We start from the raw sequence: 21,642 nt of genomic DNA, 5'->3' as shown, positions 1-21,642 counted from the left end.
AGTGAGAGGTCTGCACTTTGCTCCCAGGAGAGGAAATTGTAAGCTTCCCTAGAAGGGATGGAAGGAGAAAGCAGAAGCAGGAAGGAAAAAGCCCTCTCCACTCTGACCTGTGTGTCCTTGACAGTCCTGTATTGTCTGAGGTGAAGTTCCTCTTAGAACCCAGAATACCCAGGTGGGAAGACCTGGTGCTATTTATAATTCCCAGTGTGGCCCTGACACCTGCCAATGAGGTTGCTGTGTAATTATCCACCCATCCTTTCAAAATGAAGGGAATTTCAGGGGTCACTTGTTTTTCATTCCTTAAAAAGGAAAACAGTGAGTTGGGCATCAGATAGAAACATCTGCCTCTGTCCTCCTCAACCTCTGATTTCTACCCTTCAATAAGCACCAAATTCCCACCTAATTCCCCTTAAAAACCAAACAGTAGAGAGGTGTGTATATTTCAGTTCCTCCCCCACGATGTGTGCATGTTACAGAAAGCACTGAAGCATGCTGCAAGACAATCACTTGAAATTAGCTTTGAGAGGGCAAGGTTTGCACGGGTCAGTTATTTCCCCTGAACTGGGAGACAGCACTTTCAGTGTGAGAAAAGGAGAAACACAGCTGTAAGGGACATTGAGGACAAGATTGGCCAAAACGTGTAAAGTAAGGAACAGAGCAAAACCAAATCAAGCATTAGAGGAGGATTTCTCAGGGCTCAGATCATGCCCATATCATATCCATATCAAAATGATTTTTAGGGTTCCTTTCCCTTCATCCCAGCTAAGCTCTTCAATTCTCTCTGCCGAGTCCCAGGTAAACCTAGGCCATCACCTGACCCAGCTTCTAAATCTTAATCTTTATCTGTTTATCCTACTGTTCTCACCTGGATGTATCTGTTGCCCAAGGCAGGCTAAGTGTAAGACATGTCCATCTGTCTCCAGAGATCAACTTAATTAAAATGAGCATATCCTCGTTGCAAACAAGATGGGTTTTTATTGATGTTTCAGGAAAACTCGGATGGAGTCATTCTCCTAAGATAGAGTACTGCATTTATTTACTGAAAGCCACTGGGAAGGAATGATTGATGGGCCAAGGTTTGCATTTCACCATATGTAACACAAGGAGTCTGTACTTAGTGTTGCTGTGTCCCTCAGTATGCAGTCAATGGAAAATATATTTGACTGGAGCAAGAGAGAGCTACTTAAGTGACCTCCTTTATTTTAGTATTAATGTTAGACCACAAATGAATCAGGTCTTCTATATAAAAACTGGTATTTTAAAAGTCTTTTAAGTAAATAAAAAATTACTAACTTTCAGCGTGGAAACCAAGAATGATCTACGTATTGAAGCACATGAGACTTTTTAAGATCAGATATACTGATTCGTTGGCCTATGAGACTACTATAAACGCAAATGGGAGATCCCAACTGAAAGGCTTCTTTCTAAAGATTCGTATGACATTCGCTGTATGAATACCGGGATCCTGCAGTAAATGTGCCCTCATGTTTAACTTGTTCTTGCCATGTCTGCTTACCTTGACTTTCGGATTAGTTTTGTTCCCACTGCTTTTTGCACCTGGGTTTCCCTTCCCAGGTGCTTAATTGCAGGAAACTGTCTCGTATTCCAGGGAATTTATTTCTAATGCTCTTTACTGCACCATATTTGAGGCATTTCCTTTTATCGTGGACGGGCAGAAAATCACATCAATGCCAATGCAGTGAGATTTGTGAGAGAAGAGGATGGAAAAGGCAGAATTTGGCTGTTTTTAAACTCTCTTGCATAAGTAGGCTCTACAGGGTATTTGAACTGTACTTCCTTGAAGAATAATTACGTATATCATAAAATTAGTCAGCAATGAAAATTGTTACTAGACCAAGTACAGGACTAAGATAATCCCTCGGCTGTTCAAAACCTCAAGGAACACTCCTATCAGGTGAGAGTCACAGAGCAGGACCTCAGGAGTCAGAGGGAGGAGACAGAAGGTTCTAGTTCATTTCCTACCTCTTCTAGCTTCTGCTTTACTCATTCGCTATAAACTAAGTGTGAATTTCCTTTATTCAGTCATTTGTTGGCTGGCTTCATTATCTTGGGGGAGTCAACCAGTTAGAGGAAAGAAACTCTGAAGGAGAAGGGACATTTCATTGATTTTTTAGGACCTTCTTTAATCCAGAACCCTGAGAGGCAAAGAAAAGAGATTTCCTAATCATATCAAAAATCTTGGCAGATTTAAGCAAGATAATCCCATATAAAGCCTTCAGGTATCTCCATATTTGAAATTAGTCCAATCTCTGGAAAGAGAAGGGGATAATAGATGCCTGTAGAGGTTTAAAAGTTTTGTGAGCTCCAAAGAGGCTTCATGAAGCATCTCCTTTCATTGTCCTTCTATGCCTACCTACACCGAGTCCCTACCACAAAGAAAGGGTCTGAAATAAAACCCAGCCTTCTGTTAAACCTCTCTATGACTCCGTCCATGCTGGGACTGAGAGCTATGAGGGAATGGGAACAAGTACTGGAGGTTCACAGGAAACTGCATGCCTTCTGATTCTACTTGTTGCCCATGGGAGGTTATGACCTACAGCAACTGTCTAGTAGTTGAGGCCTTTATGAGAGACAGTAGAGCAGAGACCCTAGAGAGCTCGTATACTTCTGGGTGCAAGAAAATGACAACCTCTCTTCAGAATTTTTTTTTTTCTGGGTCACAAGGACCCTTCTTAGATAATTCTTGGAGAATAAGAAAAGGCTGCTTGAAACCATCATTCGATGGCATCCTCTGATGCCTACTTGTTGTCCTCTTCCATGAAACCAAAGTAGAGAAAACTCTGGGAGAGAGAATGATCCTTCCCTTGTCCCTTTCTTGTTCACTATATGCCATGACTTGAGTCCAAGCGGAGTAGTCTGGGAGAATGCAGAATAGTTTAGGATATATGACATGAATATTCATTTCTCCTAATTTCAGCTAATCTCTTCCCATCATCCTGACTATTAAAGCATCTCCAAGGTCTTCATTTGAAAGACTTTGCACTCATACTAAGAAGTTAGAACTAGCCCATCCAGAAGGAAGGGATAGAATTAGATGCACTCTAAGTGTCCATGTATAATTTAGGAGGCTCTGACTTACCATTGTCACCCACACCAGAGTGATGATGCCTGAATAAAAATTTGGCAGATAATGACAACCAAGTGATGGTGTCTGAGGCTCAGAGTCAGACAGGACAATTCGCTTCCTTTAATATAGCAGTGGGAAACCTGGATATATATAGCTTCTTAAAGTATTCTTCCCAGACTGGGTCTCTCATACTAAGAATCAGGGCATGAAGACCCTCCTGTATAACTCTGACAAGCTTAAAGGGGATTTCAAGAAGCAAGCCCTTCCCTGATGTCACATAACTCTGCATTTCTCTGCCGTTAAGCATGAGTGTAAAGTAGATAAGAATTTCAAGGAATGAGGGCATTACTTGAGGCACAGAATCCTTTTTTTTCTTTCCAGTCTTCTCTAGATATCAGGGCTTAAAACAATGGGGAAAAAAACTTGGGAATGTAGGAAGCACAATAGAAGATGCAATATGAAGCTTTATTCCTCTTGATTCTCCAACACTGAATTTGTTCCCAAACTCTAGCTATAGAAAGCCCACCCCCAGGGAGTTCCCTGGTGGTCCAGCGGTTAGGACTGGGCACTTTCACTGCCATGGGCCTGGGTTCTCTCCTTGGTCAGGGAACTAAGATCCCACAAGCCACGTGGTGCAGCCAAAAAATAAATAACTAAATAAATTTTTTTTAAAAATCCCATGCCCCCAATTCTATGGTACTAGACAGAAAGCATACCACACAGTTCACTAGTCTACAACTTGACAATATTCTTCCAAAAGGCATATTTTTAAAAATAAGTAAATAAACATAGCCCTGAAGGTCAAATTTAGAGAGATCTGGTTATACTATTGGGAGGGAAAGACACTCATTATGCATTGTAAGGACCTTACATCTCGTAAAGGCTGGAAGAGAGAGGTAGATTATCTCTAAATGTTCTTCCCTGGAGAAGGAGCTCATAATAATTGATTCTCAATGAAGGTCCCAACACTAGTGAAAAATTTGCTGAGAATTTTATAGAAATTTCTGACCACAAGAATAAAGCATACAGCTTACTTCCTGTGGAATGAAAGTGTCTCCTTTAAGAAAATGACACCAGGAGATGTGAGCACTCATAGGTCAGAATCCTGCCCACCTAAGAGGAAACGTGAAGTTTCCTCTCCAAGGCTGAGTCTCTTATCCTGAAGTATGTCATGAAGGCACCTCCTAGAAAGCTCTGAAGGGCTAAGAGACAAGGAAGCATTGTCTCTCGGCTTCAGTTCCACTCCTCATTACTTTGATTTGCAATATTAGGGCTGGGATTATGCAAACCCCATTGCTGCTTGGCCAGTAAACTCTGCCAATAGCAGGTGCCGGAGGGAGACTAGAAGACTGTAGGAAGGAGAAAGGACTGGTTCTTTCCCCTTTGCATCCTGTGTGTTTGAGATTCCTGTGAGCGTCACTGCAGCAACACTGGAAGGAGGAGGGAGGGCAGGGGAGAAAGAAAAGAGAGGAAAGGGGGAGGACAAAGAGAAAACTTACAGAGAAAAATTCAGACATTATGTTTTTTCCCCTAAATACTGTGTGTATTTCCTAAAAACAAGGGCGATTTCTTTCACAACAAGAATTCAATTATCAAAAGGAGGAAATTAAGAATGATATAATTCTAATCTATATACCTTATTGAAATATTGCCAGTTATCTCATTAGTGTCCTTCATGGCACGTTGTTTTATTTTGCTTCAGTTCCCCAGGATGCAGTCCAAGATTCCAAAGCACTTAATAATCATGTCTCTAGTCTTCTCTAATAGGGAAGATTTTCTCAGTCCTACTTTGTCTTTCATTACTTTAACATTTTTGAAGCGTGCAGACCAGTTATTTTGTAGAACATCCCTCAATCTGGGTTTATCCACTGTTTCCTCATGGATTAGAATTGCAATGTCATGAGTTTGGCGGATTCCTTGGAAGGAATGTTGTGTTCTTTCCCCTGCATCATGTTAAGGAGGCACGTGAGTTCTATCTGTCCTACTCTCGGTTATCTTTAATCACTTGATTAAAGAGATGTCAACCAACTTTTTGTCACTATAAAGTTACATTTTTTCCCTTTGTAATTAATAGGGGCCTTGTGGAGAGATAGTTTGAGGCTCTGTAAATGTCCACTTCCTCATCAAACTTTAACTCATTACTTTTAGCAACCATTGATGATTCATGCCTAAAAATATTACTATGATGTTTGCTAAATGATGGTTTGCCAAATGATGGATCATTCCTTTTATAGTTATTAATTGACATTCTACTGTAGAAGGGAACTATCCCTTTTCCCCTATTTATTCCATTTTTTTTATTTGTTTATATATGTTGGTATGGACTCACGGGATTCTGATTTTATTCAATGTATTATATTCCATTACTACAATTATTCATGTTGATGCTCAGACTTTCCCAGATTTTGCTAGTGGGAGTCTTTCAAGCTGGCTCATTTGATTTTGAAGTGTCCCCGTCGTTCTTTGAATACTTCTCTACTTTCTGGCATGGCAAGATGTTCCAGGCTCATCTTGTACTTTACTGCCTTGCCCTGGAATCAACCATTTCTCCCACGAGCTCTTGTTTCTTTTCTTTTAGTGAAGTATGGTATTTAGAATTCATGGTCTGGATACTGGTGTGTCATGGCTGCTAGGCCTTCTCAGCAGACAGAGCTGACAATTATGTTTAAGTATTCTCTCTCTGCCTCTCTCCCCCATCTCACTATCAATTTGCATTCACACAAGTAATCAATGAGAGTGTCTGTTTCTCCATGACTTCATCAGCAGAAGCTGTTTTCAATATAATCTGATTTTATAAGACAGTTTCCAATGGTCTTTTCTAGTCATAAAGACATGATTCACACAGATCTGGGAAGGGACATTGCTCACTGTGCCACTTAAAAGTGTGTGCTGTAGCATAGGGAGATCAGGTCCGTGCTCTGCCTGCAGCTCTCAGTAGAAGGCAGGCTAGGTATTCCTCAGTAATCTCTGTCCACCTGCTCCCTTGTGTGTGGGAGACATAATAACTGTGATCACAAATTACAGGAAATACATGAAGCCCTGACTCAAAGGCTGGTCCCTGATATTAGATATGGATTATTAAGACTCACTGCTAATTCTGGAGTCCTCACGTGTGTCTCAGTGAAAAAATCCTCTCTTTCAACTTTAAAGGCTACACATGAAAACTGGCCAACAAGGCAATTAAGAGTAGAAAAGAATATTGGGGAAAGAGTGTAAGACATAAAGCAAAGCATTCCAGTACTGCCCTTTGACCTGTCCTCCATGCTAAGATTCTTGCCATAGTAGAAAGTCACTGAAAACAGAAACAGGATAAAAAGAGTTAGCATGAAGCTCTATTCCACTTGATTCTCCCATAGCAAATTTGTTCACCAACATGTGAAAACCCATCCCAGACTGTTTAATAGCATAAGATATACGATATACCCATGACTGCCCCACAGTTTAGATGAGGTCCTGCCAGAAGGCATGACTCAAAAGATCCTGGTCTTGATGGTTAGACTCAATAAGTTCTGGGTATGGTCCTGGGAGGGGTGAAATTCAGTGTTCTATTGATGAATTTTTAATCAAACCAAGACTGGAGGAAGAGTTAAGTAAGATGTATTCTAAAGGCTTTTCACTGGAAAAGGAAAGTACAATTCTAGTTTCCACCTTTAGCTCCCATGCACAGCTACAGAGACTGAGGGTTTTGCAGGGACAGTCATGGAATCACTCCTCTATTGAGGGATAGAGGTGGAGGGGAGATGTCCATACTAAAAGGACACTAGGAGTGTTGGTGACACGTCACTCACATATTTGTTAAAGGAGATGGAGAGAAACTGCATCAGGGTTCCTCTTCAAGTTTTGGTCTCTCAGACTAGGCTCTGAACTAAGAAATTACTACCGTGTGCTTGGAATTTTTGGTCTCAATCATCTTCATTTTCACATCCTCTATTTCATACATGAATCTGTCTGACCTGAAAATAGGGTGCCAAATGGAGGAAAGTATGAGGATTGAGGGCATTGCTTCATTGAATTTTGTGGTGTATTAGCTAAAGCTTAGGTTAAAGAAATCTGGAAAGCCCAGGAGATGTTAGCAGCCAAAGAAGCTCCTTTTCCTTTGTCTCATACCATCTGCTTGTAAAATCCTATTTATAGAGCCTTACCTAGGTTGATCTGAGAAACTGAGGCTCAAAAACTAAATTTAATATCTCTTACAAGCTTTGGTTCAAGAGATAGAAAAGATTGTCATTATGACCTATAAGAGACCAGGACTTTGACTTAATCTAATTTAGGTCACAGAAGCCACAATAAGGCATAAATGTCCTTTCTGGGCTTGATATCTCATACTGAGGTCTGGGACATGATGACTCTTCCTTCAGGGAAGGTATGCGAAATAAACCTACCCTTGTTCTGTAATATCTCCATACAGATCTCCACATAAAGTCAGACCTAGGACAGTTTCCAGAAAATTCTGGAAAATTAGGACATTGCATGATTCAAAGCACTTTGTTCTTCCTCTTTGACATCCTCATGCTGTTGTGTATTAGAGCCAAAATAGAAATGGTTGGAAAAATGGAGGAAATATTAGGAGCTCCATCACCTCTGATTCACTGTAAGTTTTTTAATCCTATTAATTATGTATTAAAATCAGATAGTCATTAGTCATTCCACTGTATCAAAAAAAAAAGAATGAAGATCTTCTCTCAGTTATGAAGAGCAAACAAATCTTAAAAATTACAGAGGAATTTGCACGAAGCACAATACGCCACATCTCCTTTTGCTCTTATATTTAAAAATTGTTCCTGGGACTTCACTGGCGGTCCAGTGGTTAAGACTCCGTGCTTCCACTGCTGGGGACACGGGTTCGATCTCTGGTTGGGGGAACTAAGATCCCACATGCTGCGTGGTGCAGACAAATAAATAAATAAATATAAATAAATAAATAAATAAAAATTGTTCCTGGTTACAGAGGCTGGGAATCTAGGGGACATAATCATGAAGCAATGTGACCTATTCCTCCTGTCTGGGTCTTCAGTTCAGTGACTAAAGATAAAATAAAGAAGGCTTGGAAATTGAGCTGTTTGGAGGTATAGAAAGAATGGACATTTTTCTTAGTGTTAATTTGCTCCTGATGTAATGACTTTTAAAGCCTCACCTAGGACAATAGAGTAGGCTGAGGCTAAATTCACCACTCATGGCATTCTTACATATCAGGAGGGGTTAAATTCACCACTCATGGCATTCTTACATATCACGCCTTTCAGGAGTTAAGAGGATGATCTAATAACAGTACAGTCTTGAATTCTACCACTGATACTCTGTTCTCATATCGAAGGCAAAACACCCAAAACTCTGGATAAGTCCTTGGCCCAGTTTTCCTTATTATAACATAAAATCTAAATTTGCCTGGTGTTGGGATGATGTAAGTGACCCCTAAGGAGACCTCTGTGGTGTAAAATTCATTGACTCTCTGCATTGCCCAGAAGCACAGCTATAATAACTCTGTAGGGAACTATGGCTACATGGTGTTAAGCTTTCTAAGAGGAGCTTTCATTTGAAGGGGACACTAAAGAAGTAGTGTCCACAGACTTTACAGTTCTATTGAAAAGGAGGGGCATGAAGTCCTTTCCCCGGGCTGGATTTCTCATACTGACTCCAGGCTAGGAAGTCCTCTGCCAGACACTCCAGATCAATCAAGGGAAACTTGTGAAACAAAATTTCCTCTCTTCTCATGACTTCAAGAAGCTCTCTTTTATGAAGACAAACAGTGCGATTAACAGGAGATTGGGGCATGAGCAAACTGTACAAATAAAAGTGTCTGTATTTTCTACCGCTGTCCTACTATACTCCAATGTGGAGACAGTGACGCACGAAAAGTCAGACAGATGATAGGGTTGTAGCATTAGGCTGCACTGCATTTCTGTAGCTCACTCTCAGTTTATCCAACTGAAAAGAAGATATGAGAGATTGGAGGAGGAACCTAAAACTATTTGTTGTATAACCAATATATCGTGACCCCTGATTTGCCTGGGTGAATGAATGAGCCCTGACCTATTCACCCTGAAAAGTCACATTCCTGCCAAATACTCCCTTCTGCCCTCCACGTCCTCTGCTTCAATAGCTCTCTAAAAGACCCCAAGGGGATTATTATATGAGCTCAATAATCCGTGCCGCAGCCTCTGGTCTTTGCTTCTCAGGACCAGGCCTTCATCAGAGCCCGTAAACATGTAGAACCGTTTTGCTTCCAGGTGCCCTGCACACATGGTCTGCTGAGCTTCTACAATCCTGCACAGCCCTCTTCTCCTCCACCCACAGTGGTTGACCCTGCCCACCGATGCCCTGGATCCTTGTCAGGCAGGAAGGCTTAGCACCTTTCAAGGTGAGGAAAAATTCACTCTCACCTCTACCCTTTAGGGAAGGAGAAAGCTCTTTCCCTTTATGCAAAGCTTTTTTAGTGAGGTGAGAACAATTCTCTCTGCCTTCTTTCAGGCAGGAATACTTGGGCCCCAGTGTGTGAAAGTGTTGAGTAGGGGGAATCTTTCAGTTTCCACACAGAGCACATCACATCTGTGATGAGTCAAGACTGGTTCAAGCACCTGTACCACATTCTACCTGAAAGCATTGTTCTCATCCATTCTTCTTTTTTGTTCTTTATTTTCAGTTACTTATCTCTTTGCCGTAAATAGAGTTGTAAAATGGGAGGATATTGTGAGAGACAAAGACATTGCATGAAATGAGAACACCCCAGATTTAACTTTGGGCATGTTGTGAGTCAGTGGATGAGGTTAAAAAATTATCTGGCAAAACAAAGAAAGGTTAGGAGAAAGGATATGAAATTCCATTTCTCCAACTTCAGTATCAGACCATTGTACCCTTATCATCCTGTGATGAGGTCTCTCCCAGGATCAAGAGAAGAGATTAATATTCATTCCGTCTCTTGAATCAGGGGATACAAGAGCTGGCTATTATGACTGACAAAAGATCAATCACTAGTTTAGTTTATTCAGGGTCATAAAGATCAATCCTGTGCATAAAATGTGCATCTCAAGGCTTGAAGCTCCAGTTGACTGCATAAGAAAAACCACTCTTTTCCTTTCATTTTTCTATTTCCTATGAATATTTAGCTTCTCAAATGCGCTTTGGACCAGTTTTAACATATTACAGGACCTCTGATTTAATAAATAAATAATAAATGAGTAAAGTCACTAATGTGTACATTTTGCATTTGCCTAAGTGTCATGATTTTACCATTTTGAAAATTATACTTCAACAAGAGTTAAGAGTTTACAGATTTACTTGAGAGATGGATTGGGATTTTGTTAAGAATTGACAAATTTCTTAGAAGAAGAAATAGATGCTGAGAAAAGAGAAGGAATTTGGACTTAGGGAAAAAGAAAAGAGGTTTAATAGAGTTAAAAAGAGAAAAGCTGCTTTCCTGAAATTTAACTCCCCTCTCTGGGTTTGGTCCTGCCTGCCTTCCGTTATCCACATTCAGAATCAAACCTACTTGGTCCCCAGCGGTAGTCTCTGACTCCTCGGGAAAGACCCTTGTAGCATGAGCGAGAGCCGGGAACACGTTAAGGAAGAACACCTGGAGGAGGCAGTGGACAGATGCAAGAGATCTCAAAGATTTCCTTGCAGAATGCTCTTGTCCTTGGTAGGGGAGGAAAAAACCCATGAAACTCCAATTTCTTCATTGTGCATTTCTCTAGCATGAAAGTCTTAGCAAGCTCCAGGCTTCCAATTTCACACTTCAGATCAGCTATAAGAAACAAATCAAATAGTAATAAAATGTAAATGCAGGATGTAAATATTTAAAGAAAGTTGGCTCATAAATATGTGAGACAGACCATGAAATCTGTAAATTCCACTTTTAGACAACGCTTTTCTCCTTTCAGTTCCTTTGTACCTGCCCTGTCAGAGGAAAATAAGTACTCAGCCATTGAGGGATCAAAGGAATAATATGGGGGTCTTGAGGTGGGAAGTACTAGGGAAGTTGTCCAAAAATTTAGGGGCTGGAAGGAAAAGATTGAGGCTTTAGTGGCTTTAATAAGAAAGGTTCAGATATGGAGGAGGAGACAATATAATAGAACAGCTGGAACTCATAGAGATCCTTCCACATGCCAGGCATGGACTAAGATTTTTACTAACATGATTTATTTAAACCTCCATTCAGTAAGCAAAGGCAGTTTTCACCCAGGCTTCATAGATGAAGCAATGGAGCTAAGAGAAGATAAGGTTTCCAGGTCTTATGATTAGAAGGTGGCTGAATCAGGACTGTAACCCAGGAAGAAGTCAAACTCGTTGTGGAAGAGAATATGGTTTAGAATGTTTAGGAGGCTCAGCATAGAGAAAGGCCATTTCTTGTTGGAAATCCACTTCTCAAAGCTTGGGGATTTTCTGAGTCAAAATCATGGGGTTCTCCCAGGCCTCATCTATCCCTTCCCAGCCAAGCTACTTCCACTGCGGTTGCCTAAGCTCAGTGATGATTTGCCCAGCGCACCAACTGGTCATCAATGCCTAATTCTCAAGGGCACTAGGCCTGGGGAGGGAGGGAGGAGGGACCCCCCCGAAAGTTGGGCACTTAGAACCCTTTCGAGTTTCTCCACACTTTTTCAGAGCCAGAGCCCTGAGGCCTTTCCTCACCACAGAAGGTAAAAACCAAACCTCTTCCATTTCTTCAAAATGGAAGAGTTAGTTGTCTACTTAGAAGTAATCCTTAAAAAAATTAAAAAATTAAAAAGTGATCCTTGATATTTACCCCTTCCTCAGCCCCAGCTTTCAATGCATCAGCAAGTCCTCACAATGCCACCTCTAATATATATTCATTTGAGATAGTCCAATTTTCTCCCTATCCACTGCCACCACCCTAATTCTAGCCACTCTCATCTCCAGCCTAGGTGACCACTGCATCCTAACTTCATCCACTTTTGCCCTTCAAAACTTCATTTCCCACAATGCTTCAAACAAAGTTTAAATTCTTCATGACTCTTCATTGTATTTAAGAAAAACTCCAGTTGCCTGACAGTGGGCTACAAGGTGCTGCATATTTTGGTTCCCACCCACCTTCCCAACTTCCCCTCATGGCCCTTTCCCCCATGGTCACCGTATCCAGCTACACTGGCCTTCAAAGATATTTCTCCTCCCTTGCTTTTCCTCTCCTCAGAGCTCATCTCCGTTGGAAACTCTCTTTTCTTAGCTCTTACAGGGCTGGCATAATCCATACTTCATTTCTCAACTTAAATGTCACCCCACAGTGAGTCATTCCTCTCCATCTCTGGTCCTCATCTTCCCCTCAGTTGTTCATTGCTTCATGGCACTTGTGAAAATGTGCTATTGTTTTAGTGGTTGGTTTTCTTATTCTTTGGCTGCCCCATCCACTAGACTCTAAGCTCAGCTAGGACAGGAACTAAGTCTGTTTTGTTCACTGTGGGATGCACACGCTTATCGTACTACCTGATTCACGTTCTCTCCTCTTAGTGCTGGGAGTAATGACATTTTGAGTTCCTGAGCACTGTAAAAATTCTGACAATTATGGTGCCTCCCATAGTAAAAATTATACAAAACTTAAAATAAAACTTCTACATATACTGAAATTAAACTAACTTATTTGCAAATTTTCTTTTTTAAAAAATTTTTATTGGAGTATAGTTGATTTACAATGTTGTGTTAGTTTCAGGTGTACAGCAAAGTGAATCAGTTATACATAACATGTATCCACTCTTTTCTTTTTAGATTCTTTTCCCATATAGGCCATTACAGAATATTGAGTAGAGTTCCCTGTGCTATACAGCAGGTTCTTATTAGTTATCTATTTTATATATAGCAGTGTGTATATGTCAATCCCAATCTCCCAATTATTTATAGATTTTCTGATTACAAAATTTTGGAAAAATTCATTGAAATGGAACTTTTCCCATTTCTTTGGTGTCCCTGATTTTCTGGTAACCTAAGCACATGTGTTGTCTGCCTTTGGGTAATAACAGCTGCCCAGAACCAGAAAGGAAAAAACTGCTTCTCATTTCAGCATCAGAGCAAAGGTTGTCTTATCGAGTAAACCTTATTAATAAATCTGCAATGGAGCAGTGGTCACTGTTAGCATTACACCTCTTTTTCTACTATGAGAACAACAATGAATCCTTTGGCCTCTCTTCATGCTTTCTCATCCCACATAGCCTGTCAGCTCCTTAGCTACTGACAAACTCTAATCCCTCAAATAAATTAACAGAAGGAAAACCTAGAGGAAAGAACTGTGTGTCTATGTGTTAGGGGGGAAAGGAGGCTGATTCTTTCAACAAACACATATGTGGCACATGATGTGCACAGGTACTGTGCTAGGTACTAGCATGAAACAAAAACTGAATAACATGCCTGTTTTCCACACCTCAGACCAGCATACATTTCCCTCTCTTTGTCTGAAGCCATCTGCCCGCACCCTACTCCACAATTCCTCCAAGAATGTCTTCCGAGGCTCTCAAACTCAGTTATGTTCTCTCTTTATATGCTCTCAGAGCTTCCTGTAGTTCTCTGTTATAGCCCTCATCATTTATTTTAAGAAATTTTGTAGTGTCTCTTTCATTTTAGATTATAAACTTTTTTTTGAAAAGAGTGTTCACATCATCTTATGCACAGCTGTGTCCCTGGTACCTAGTACAGCATTAATGTATCAGTAAACAAATGAATGAATGGTACTGCTGGCCTCAATCAAATAGGAGTGAAAGACAAAAAAATATTTACCGTTCAACATCATGAGCATAGTAATAAAGATGTGACAAGGGACAACGACAATGGGAATCTCATTTCTAATGCTAATCTAATGCTAATCCTGGTATCAGTGAAGAGTCCTTGAAGGAGGTGATGGATAAATCTTGAAGGCTGAAGAATTAGGGCAGGGAAGGGACTTCCAGAGGATACAGGGTGAGCAAAGGCAGAAGTGTCCGCCTGCTAAGTAGAGTCATCCATAAGATGGTTGGCCATAGGACTGTAGAGTTCATGGCAGAGTTCCAATATACTTGCTTCCTGGTAGTATTGGTAAAGGACATGCAGTGAGGTCAGAATGATATCCTTATCCTTAATGACCTCAAGAAGATCCTGGCTACTTACATTTAATGTTTTCTGTACATAGACAATATGTTAATAACCTCTTACAGAATAGACAGGGAATAAACAACAGTCACTTCTGTGACCCCTAGCTTTTTGTCCCTTTTGGGGGGGAAATAAGGACATTGGCCTATCTCTGAGGTAAACATTTCCAGAATTCCTCATAGTCTGCTGGTAGCTGGTCTGCGGTCATAACAGCAAGTTCTTAGAATAGCTTGGCGTGATCTGAGTATTCTGTAAACACCTAGAAAAATGTGCTATGCATAACCATGGTTATTAAGAATTATGTTAATAATAATATTAGCTAACATTACTTATTTATTACATGCGAAATGCTTCTTGACTCTTTGTACACATGAACTTTGATCTTCAAAAGAAACAGGGGTACAGAGAAATTAAGCACTTGCCCAAGGTCACTCAGAAAAAAAAAAAAAATGGTGAAGTGGGGACTCAATCCAGGTAGTCTGTCTCCAGAGCCCACACTTTGCAGCTTCCTCCCATTATGCTGTGGTTCCTCCTGAAAATTTAATGCTGCTTTTGGAGCCAAGACACACACATCCTGTACTTTTTCAGACATCTCGTAGAATTCAGAAGTCAAAGTTGGAGAGGTCTCAGGAGGGGTAGACAGTCTGGCCACAGTTAGTAGATGCTAACATATGGAGAAGGTGCTCTTGAAACAAAATCAGTGTTTCTCAAAGACTACCAGCAGTATACTAGGTGACTCTGAATATGTATGGGCAAACATTTCCATTTTAATAACTATATACTTAAAAAATATGTAATAGATACACATTATGCTAATATGCATGTATGCTGAAAAGATAATTATTATAATTTCTTTTTAATTTTTAGAAATATCAGAAATAGATAACTGGAAAAATAATGTTATAATAATAACTTATTTAGCCATGATTCAATGCAGAAGTTGTTTGATATTTCATTTATTTACTGGTTTGTTCATTCAACAAATATTTATTGAGCATCTAATATGGGTCAGGTACTGTTTACAAATAAACAAACAAACAAATATCTCTACCCTTTCATAGCTAACATTCTAGTGGGGAGAAACAGATAAAAATTTTAAAGTATAAATAAATAACATAGTATATTAAAACATAATAGATACCATGGGAACATAGAGCACAGTAACAGGAAATGGCAATGGAGAGAAGGAATGAAATTTTAAATTTTCTTTTTTTTAACTAAGAATTATTACAAGTGAAGTTGAAGTCTTTGTTTAACTAAAAAAATATATATATATATTGTTTTACATTAAGTTCCTTTCTCTGGGAACATTCTGTTTACCATGCCTAATTTTATTAATGTTTTGCCAAAGCCAGAGACAAATTTCCTTTTAAAGTAAATAAATAACAAATAATTAAAGTAAATAAAAATAAATACCACACAATTAAATATCTAAAGGAAAATATTATTAAATAACGGTAACAGTGCTGCATGGATATAGCGCCCCCCCTCCAAAAAAAAGGAAGAGTACTATTTGAATGGTTAAATTAGGGAATTGTTTAAATAGGGAACACCAAACACTTTTCCCTTCCTATTGCCTCTGTGTTGATAGGAGGAGAGAAAACTAGAATCACTCACCCCAACAAAATCAGCTCTTGGTGCTCAAGATAAAAGGCTTCCTCACAAGGCTGGTGGAGAGGATTCCAACACCTAAGCACGTCTGAGTTTCTACCACCTGCAGCTTTCATCTCTGCTTACTTTACATGACCATTTTTGTGGAGACAGCAGAAGATGAAACAGAGAATACAAAAGCTAGACTATCACAACGCATTCCTTTATGCTACACAGCTACACTCACGTGCTGCTGACGTGCAAGTGTGTGTAGACTGACTGTCTAGGTTCTGGGGGAGGGAGAGGCCCCTAGCTGCACAGAGCAGGATGCAGGCTCTCCCCTGGAGAGGACCCGGAGGCAATGCCAAGTGTGGAGGATGAGTTGCAACCCTTTCCTCAACCACCTAATTGCCTTCCAATCAGTTTTGCTAGAATAAGGCCCTGACATTAAGTGTGAACCCAAGCAGGAAAATGTCCTCTCACATTTTAAAATTAATTACTTGAGAATGAGTAACAAAGAATCTTAGCTAGCACTTTGTGCTAGACATTGTGCTCATGCTCTACATGCATCATCCTATTTGATTCTCACGATGAGGTTCTACAATTATTTCCATTTCACAGATGAAGAAACATAGGTTCAGGAAAGTTAATTAACATGTCCCAAATCATATCTAAAGTCAGTCGAGCCCAGGCTGTCTGACTCTGAAATTTGTACTAATCCTATTTGAATCTGTAAATAACCCTATGGATTAAGAACAAGAGTATGTCCATTCCATGGAGGAGTAGCAGAAAATGTAATGGTTAGGAGAGCAAATGCTAGTGTTAGAAGCATCAGAGTTTTAATTCTGGCTCTGCCATGTATTAGCCGTGTGGATTTGGGAAATTTATTTAACTCCTTTAAGTCTTACAACGTCCTTAATTGTCACATTTTAGAGAACTTTTAATCTCTTAGGGCCTCGCTGTTTTTGTCATCATCATCATTGTCACCATCATCTTCTTCTTCATCATCATCATCATCACAGCTATCATGTATTAAGTGTTTTCTCACCTTAATTTTTTCCCGTGTCTGAAATTTCCACTCTATTCCTTCAATCCCTTGGATCAAGAAGTGGCTACAATGTACTACCACCACTACTAATAATAGCAATAAGAGTAAACATTTATTATATGCTTACTACATGCAAAGTGCTTTTAGTGCATTATCTCATTCAATCTTTACAACTACTGCCTGAGATAAATACTAGTGTCATTTATAATGTATAGTTAGAAACAATTCATCTAGAACTCAGCACTGCTGATTTCACATCCTTTTTTTCCTACTCACCACCCAGACCACCAGCTAACTTGGGACCTCCAAAAGGGCATCCTTGAAATATCATGGAATTTCCTGCAGGATATTGAACACTCCAGGAGTCTGACACTAAAAAGGTTTGAAACTATCCACCAACTGAGAGCCGTGGTTGCTCAAGGAATTTCTGATTCCTCTGTTCCAACTTCCTTTTCCACAGGGGAGTGCCAAACAACTCCAGATCCTCTTCAGAGGGGGAGCTGGAAAAACAATGACTCACCTGAGAAGAACAAGCAGAGTAGTGCCAAGGAATCAAACAGACTCTTTTTTAATTGCAAAGTCCAGCCACCCATTTTCCTTGTTAACAACCTTGAGTGGCTTTGAGTAAAAGATGCTATAAAGAACAAACATATTTGGAGTGATAATAATCTCCTATTACATTATATAACTTTCTCCATATTTGTTATTATTTTTTCTGATTGCAAATTTAATACATTTTATTGGAAAACCATAGAAAATGAAAAAATAGCTAAGCTGTTTTGTATGATTCAGTCTAGACTTCAATAAAATTGAAATATTCTCTTCCCATGGCTATACACCCTTACCCCATTTTTAAAGACCTGGAGTCCAGGGTAGGAGAGACCAAGAGCATCCCAGAGAGCAGCAGCGCAAATTCACTCCCCTCCAACCCCTGCAGCTCCTTTCACCCATCTCGCCTCCCTCTTAGTCTGGTGGCTTACCATTGGTCGTTGCCATGACAACCAGCAGCAGCCAGGGCTGGCAGCCTCTACCGCAGCAGGGGTGGGGCTTTGGAGGAGGGGGCAGGAGAGGAGGAGCCAGAGGAGGTATCTGCTGCAAGTTCCTGGCTGCTTCTGAGCTCACCCCATCCTCCGAGAGGGAGGAGGCCTTGTGGTGATGCTGCTGCTTCTGCCGCCTCGACTGCTGATACTCTAGTGAGGCTGGAAGGGTGGTTCCTATTCGCACCGTCGCCAACCAGAGAGTGAAGGAAAAAAATCCCAGCAGCCGCTGCTGATGTTGGGTTCGGAGGCTGCATCCGACTCGGTCACAAGGAAAATGGATTCAGTTTGCATCTCTCCCTCCTTTCAACAGCTTCTCCGCGTCTCAGCATGGTAAGTAGCAGAGAGCGGGGTTATCTTCTTGGTTTAGCTGGCTATTAAATGACCTGTGTATACATTTGTGGCCTGCACTTGAACAATGACTCCCTCAGAGAAGGAGAGGAAGATGTGGAGACAGTGATGGGGATGGGAGAGAGGAAGGTTGCCAGGAAGAGAGAAGTAAGAAGGCATCTGCTTGTGTTAAAAAAAAAAAAAAATGGTGTTGTGATTTTATCCTGAACTGGCTCAGAATGCAGACTGAGCCACTTGGTTCCTTTCCTTCCAAGCTTAGCAACAGAATCAGGGGGTGGAAAAAGAGCTGACAAGAAATGGATGTTATTGAAGGGAATCATTTAATTTGCGGCTCTCACATACAGGGTTGGGCCTTCCTCAAAAACACATTTGGTGCTTCCTAAGCTTTCCGGCCTAATTATAAGGTGATTTTGCTTATTTCCCTCATTGCTAAGAAAAGGTAGCCCCAGAATTTAGCATTTTATTTCATATTCCGATGTACTCTTGCTGAGAAACCATTTGCCAGATAGAGTTTCATTTTTAGTACATAGATTTGATTGTGAACATACAAATGGATACCCTATGGATATGCATATGATACATACACGTTACTTAGCATTTATGAAACATATTTATATGCAGAGTGTGCTTTGCAATCATTTTTATGGGTTACAAATGACCTTGCATGCTTGGAGGTAATTGCATATTTTTGAAACTGTGCTTCTGGTTTGTATTATTATTCATTGGCTTCATTTGGATTAATGCAAGATTTATTCTTGTTATTGTCCCTTAGTTTCATTGTGACCAATTAGGACAATCTGTATCATAGCACTGGATGTGAATTCATAGCCTGCCTCTTTTCTTTATTTTTAATTGGGTTTGTGGGGGGTGATTTGAGAGCCCTGAATTTACAATGATAGGAAAGGGAGGTGGCTTGTGGTATTATTTTGTGTCTAGCATCTTGCCAAATGAATGTTGAAACAAATCAGTTTTCTTGAAATTCTACCCCAAGCGTTTCATGTTTGTACCTGTGTCCCAGGAAGCACAGATGAGTTGGAAGGTGAAATGCATTCATTTTTTTAATAGTGCTGCTTATTCCTTCAGTATCCAGACACCATTTTACAGTTCCCTCAAATGTTGTGTTATGGGTCTACTTCTTTAGGTGGTTAAGTAGGAAAGTGGGACTGTTTTGAAAATCTAGGTGTTCCCAAGTACCTTAGCCATCTCCAAATTAACCTGCTTATACAATGAAATGAAACAAGAGAGTGAGCAAAGCTTAGGGTGAGAATGTGTGGCTTGCAGGCAAAATGGGGGGCTATTGTAGTTCACAAATGCTTAGTGTGATCTGCTTGACCTTTTATTATGTCACAGCTTTAAGGCAACTCAGGATACTAAGGACGCCTGAGATGAGTAGGGTACAGGGCTCCATTACCACCCAGGATAATAGAAATTTCATTGAATTAAAGCCAGAAAAATCCTTGCAGGTAAAACTGTGTTAGTAACATTACATTTATCATATGGACTATTTTTTATCCATCTCTCTCTTCTCTAACAATATCATTGTCAGGGCAAACATTTTTTAAATGTAAAAAAAAACGTTTGTTCTAATCCTGCATTTTATTTTACACACTGCTCCCCTTCATTTACAATCTTTACATGTATTTGAATCAGGTTTATAGTTTAACTTCTCCGAGAATAAATGTCCGGTTTGGTTTATATATGGGAAGGCTCTTCAGTAACTTAATAGGAAGAATGGATTTAATGTGCTCATGGCATGTCATATATTATATAGATTCACAGCTCCATCAAGTCATGCTACCATAGGCCTTATTATCACAACTACATAAAGTAGAGCAGGGAAAGGGGTACTGGGCTTGTATGTCATAACAAAAATTTTATAACACTCTGCATCCTGAATCGTTAATGATAACTTTTGACTGGCAAAAATTAAAGTTTCAGTAAGCTTTAAAAAATTAAGACATGTTGTAGTTGCAGCTGCATTGTATTTCATGCACTGAAAACAGTTACCTTGGGCTTTGTTTTATTTCCTTTGTTTCGAGTTTTCATTGGGATGTGGTTTTATAGGTGAAGTTGGTACAGTTTGAGCAGAGGCAAATCACTCTGAGTCATGGACATAGAACTGACTCTCAGCAGTGAGTTTCAGCTGTGTGGTCAGACCCTGATGGAAATAAGGGTCTAGTTTTTGATCCTACAACTTGAGACGATTATATGACCTTTGCTGAGGGGTCACAGAAAAGTGAACTGTTTTTAAAGGACTACAAGTTGAACCCTCTAAGAAAGGATAAGGAAATTAGGATTATTTTATTGGGAGAAGTGAAACTAAGAGATGATGATCATTTACTTCAAAGAGCTGGACATTGCTTACTGACATTTTTTGGAGCCTAAAATATGGTCACTGGGCTTCAACTTCATTAGAAAGAATGAAGATTAGAAATACACAATGTAAAACTTCCTGATAGGAAATTTGAACTGTCAACTGGATAACCAGATAAGGCAGTGCATCCTTCTTCAAAACCTCCAAAAGTATGCCATAGACATGCATTTATTTTGAACAGGCTAAATTCTTTCTCAAGAACTTTACTGGCTTTTTCTAGAGTAAATTGTCCATTTAAGAGTGTGCTTTAGTTGTTTAACATCAGGTACTGCTAGACCTGCAACGGTAAGACTCCATGTTGTAATGGGCTTCTAAATTACAGAATCTGAATATTTTTAAAGAAATCAATTGACCGTATGCTTGGAGAAACGTGTATGTTATCTTGTCAGGATGCAGGGACCTGAACATTGTCCTCTTCATAAGACTCCTTTCTCAGCAACTTTATGGAATGTGGTGCCTAACAGCCGTATTAACATTTTTCCCTTTGTATGGATAATTTTAAAAAATGAAACGGGGTTTAGTGGGGTCTAGATACAAAATATCAATAGTTCAAGAGCCATCAATTTGATGTCAGAAAAAACAAAATATATGGAAGATACATACATTTGATTATTTAAATGCGCTATTTAACAACAAGCAAATTAATTAATTGCCTTTTTCTCAAATACTATCTTGAAAATGCCATTCTTATTGCAATATTAAACATTTTCACTGGCATTTAAACTTTTGTAAAACTTGTTTTAATTGGGATAAAACACATATTATCTAATTTCTCACTTTGTGATAGGATGTTCCTTATTTCTTCAAGTGACTTCAGAACATATTTCAGTCTTATGTACATGCTTCAAGTCTCCATCAGGGGAACTTAGAAAATAGCTGGAGGTCAAATCTGTTTTCTACATTTTTCATGGTTTCATAAAAAGATTAATGCTTTGTTTTCCATAGTTGGAACCAAAAAGAAAACAAAATTTATCTTGGAAGTTTTAACAGAAATTACTTAATTGTTTTTTACTGAAATAAATTGGATGTATACTTGGGTGTTACTCTGAGAGGTCAGTTACAGTTCCCCCTGTTTGCACATCCCAAATGT

At 39.7% G+C, this 21,642-nt stretch overlaps 1 protein-coding gene and 1 long non-coding RNA gene across 6 annotated transcripts in view; both read left to right on the top strand.

Annotated features, from left to right (window-relative positions):
- The window catches only part of LOC307183353, a 28,585-nt gene extending 10,728 nt beyond the window's left edge, over nucleotides 1–17,857 (top strand). Inside the window, exon 3 of one of the 2 annotated variants that reach the window (XR_013827447.1) lies at nucleotides 17,074–17,857. This is a non-coding gene — a long non-coding RNA (uncharacterized lncRNA). Of the gene's footprint in view, nucleotides 1–9,315; nucleotides 9,393–17,073 lie in introns of those variants that run through there. The other variant, XR_013827448.1, reaches the window with a different exon arrangement.
- A 10-nt stretch (nucleotides 17,858–17,867) lies between these two features.
- Nucleotides 17,868–21,642, top strand: part of JAKMIP2 (janus kinase and microtubule interacting protein 2) — a 174,809-nt gene continuing 171,034 nt past the window's right edge. For all 4 annotated transcript variants that reach the window (XM_079915716.1, XM_079915714.1, XM_079915715.1 and 1 more), the window contains exon 1: nucleotides 17,868–18,160. The gene's annotated coding sequence lies outside the window, so the exon portion shown is untranslated. The remainder of the gene's footprint in view (nucleotides 18,161–21,642) is intronic.

Source organism: Stenella coeruleoalba (genome assembly GCF_951394435.1).
Source record: "Stenella coeruleoalba genome assembly, chromosome: 3".
In the NCBI taxonomy this organism is placed as follows: domain Eukaryota; kingdom Metazoa; phylum Chordata; class Mammalia; order Artiodactyla; family Delphinidae; genus Stenella; species Stenella coeruleoalba.
The sequence above is the reverse complement of the archived record's forward strand: the minus strand, read 5'-3'. Positions and strand labels throughout refer to the sequence as shown.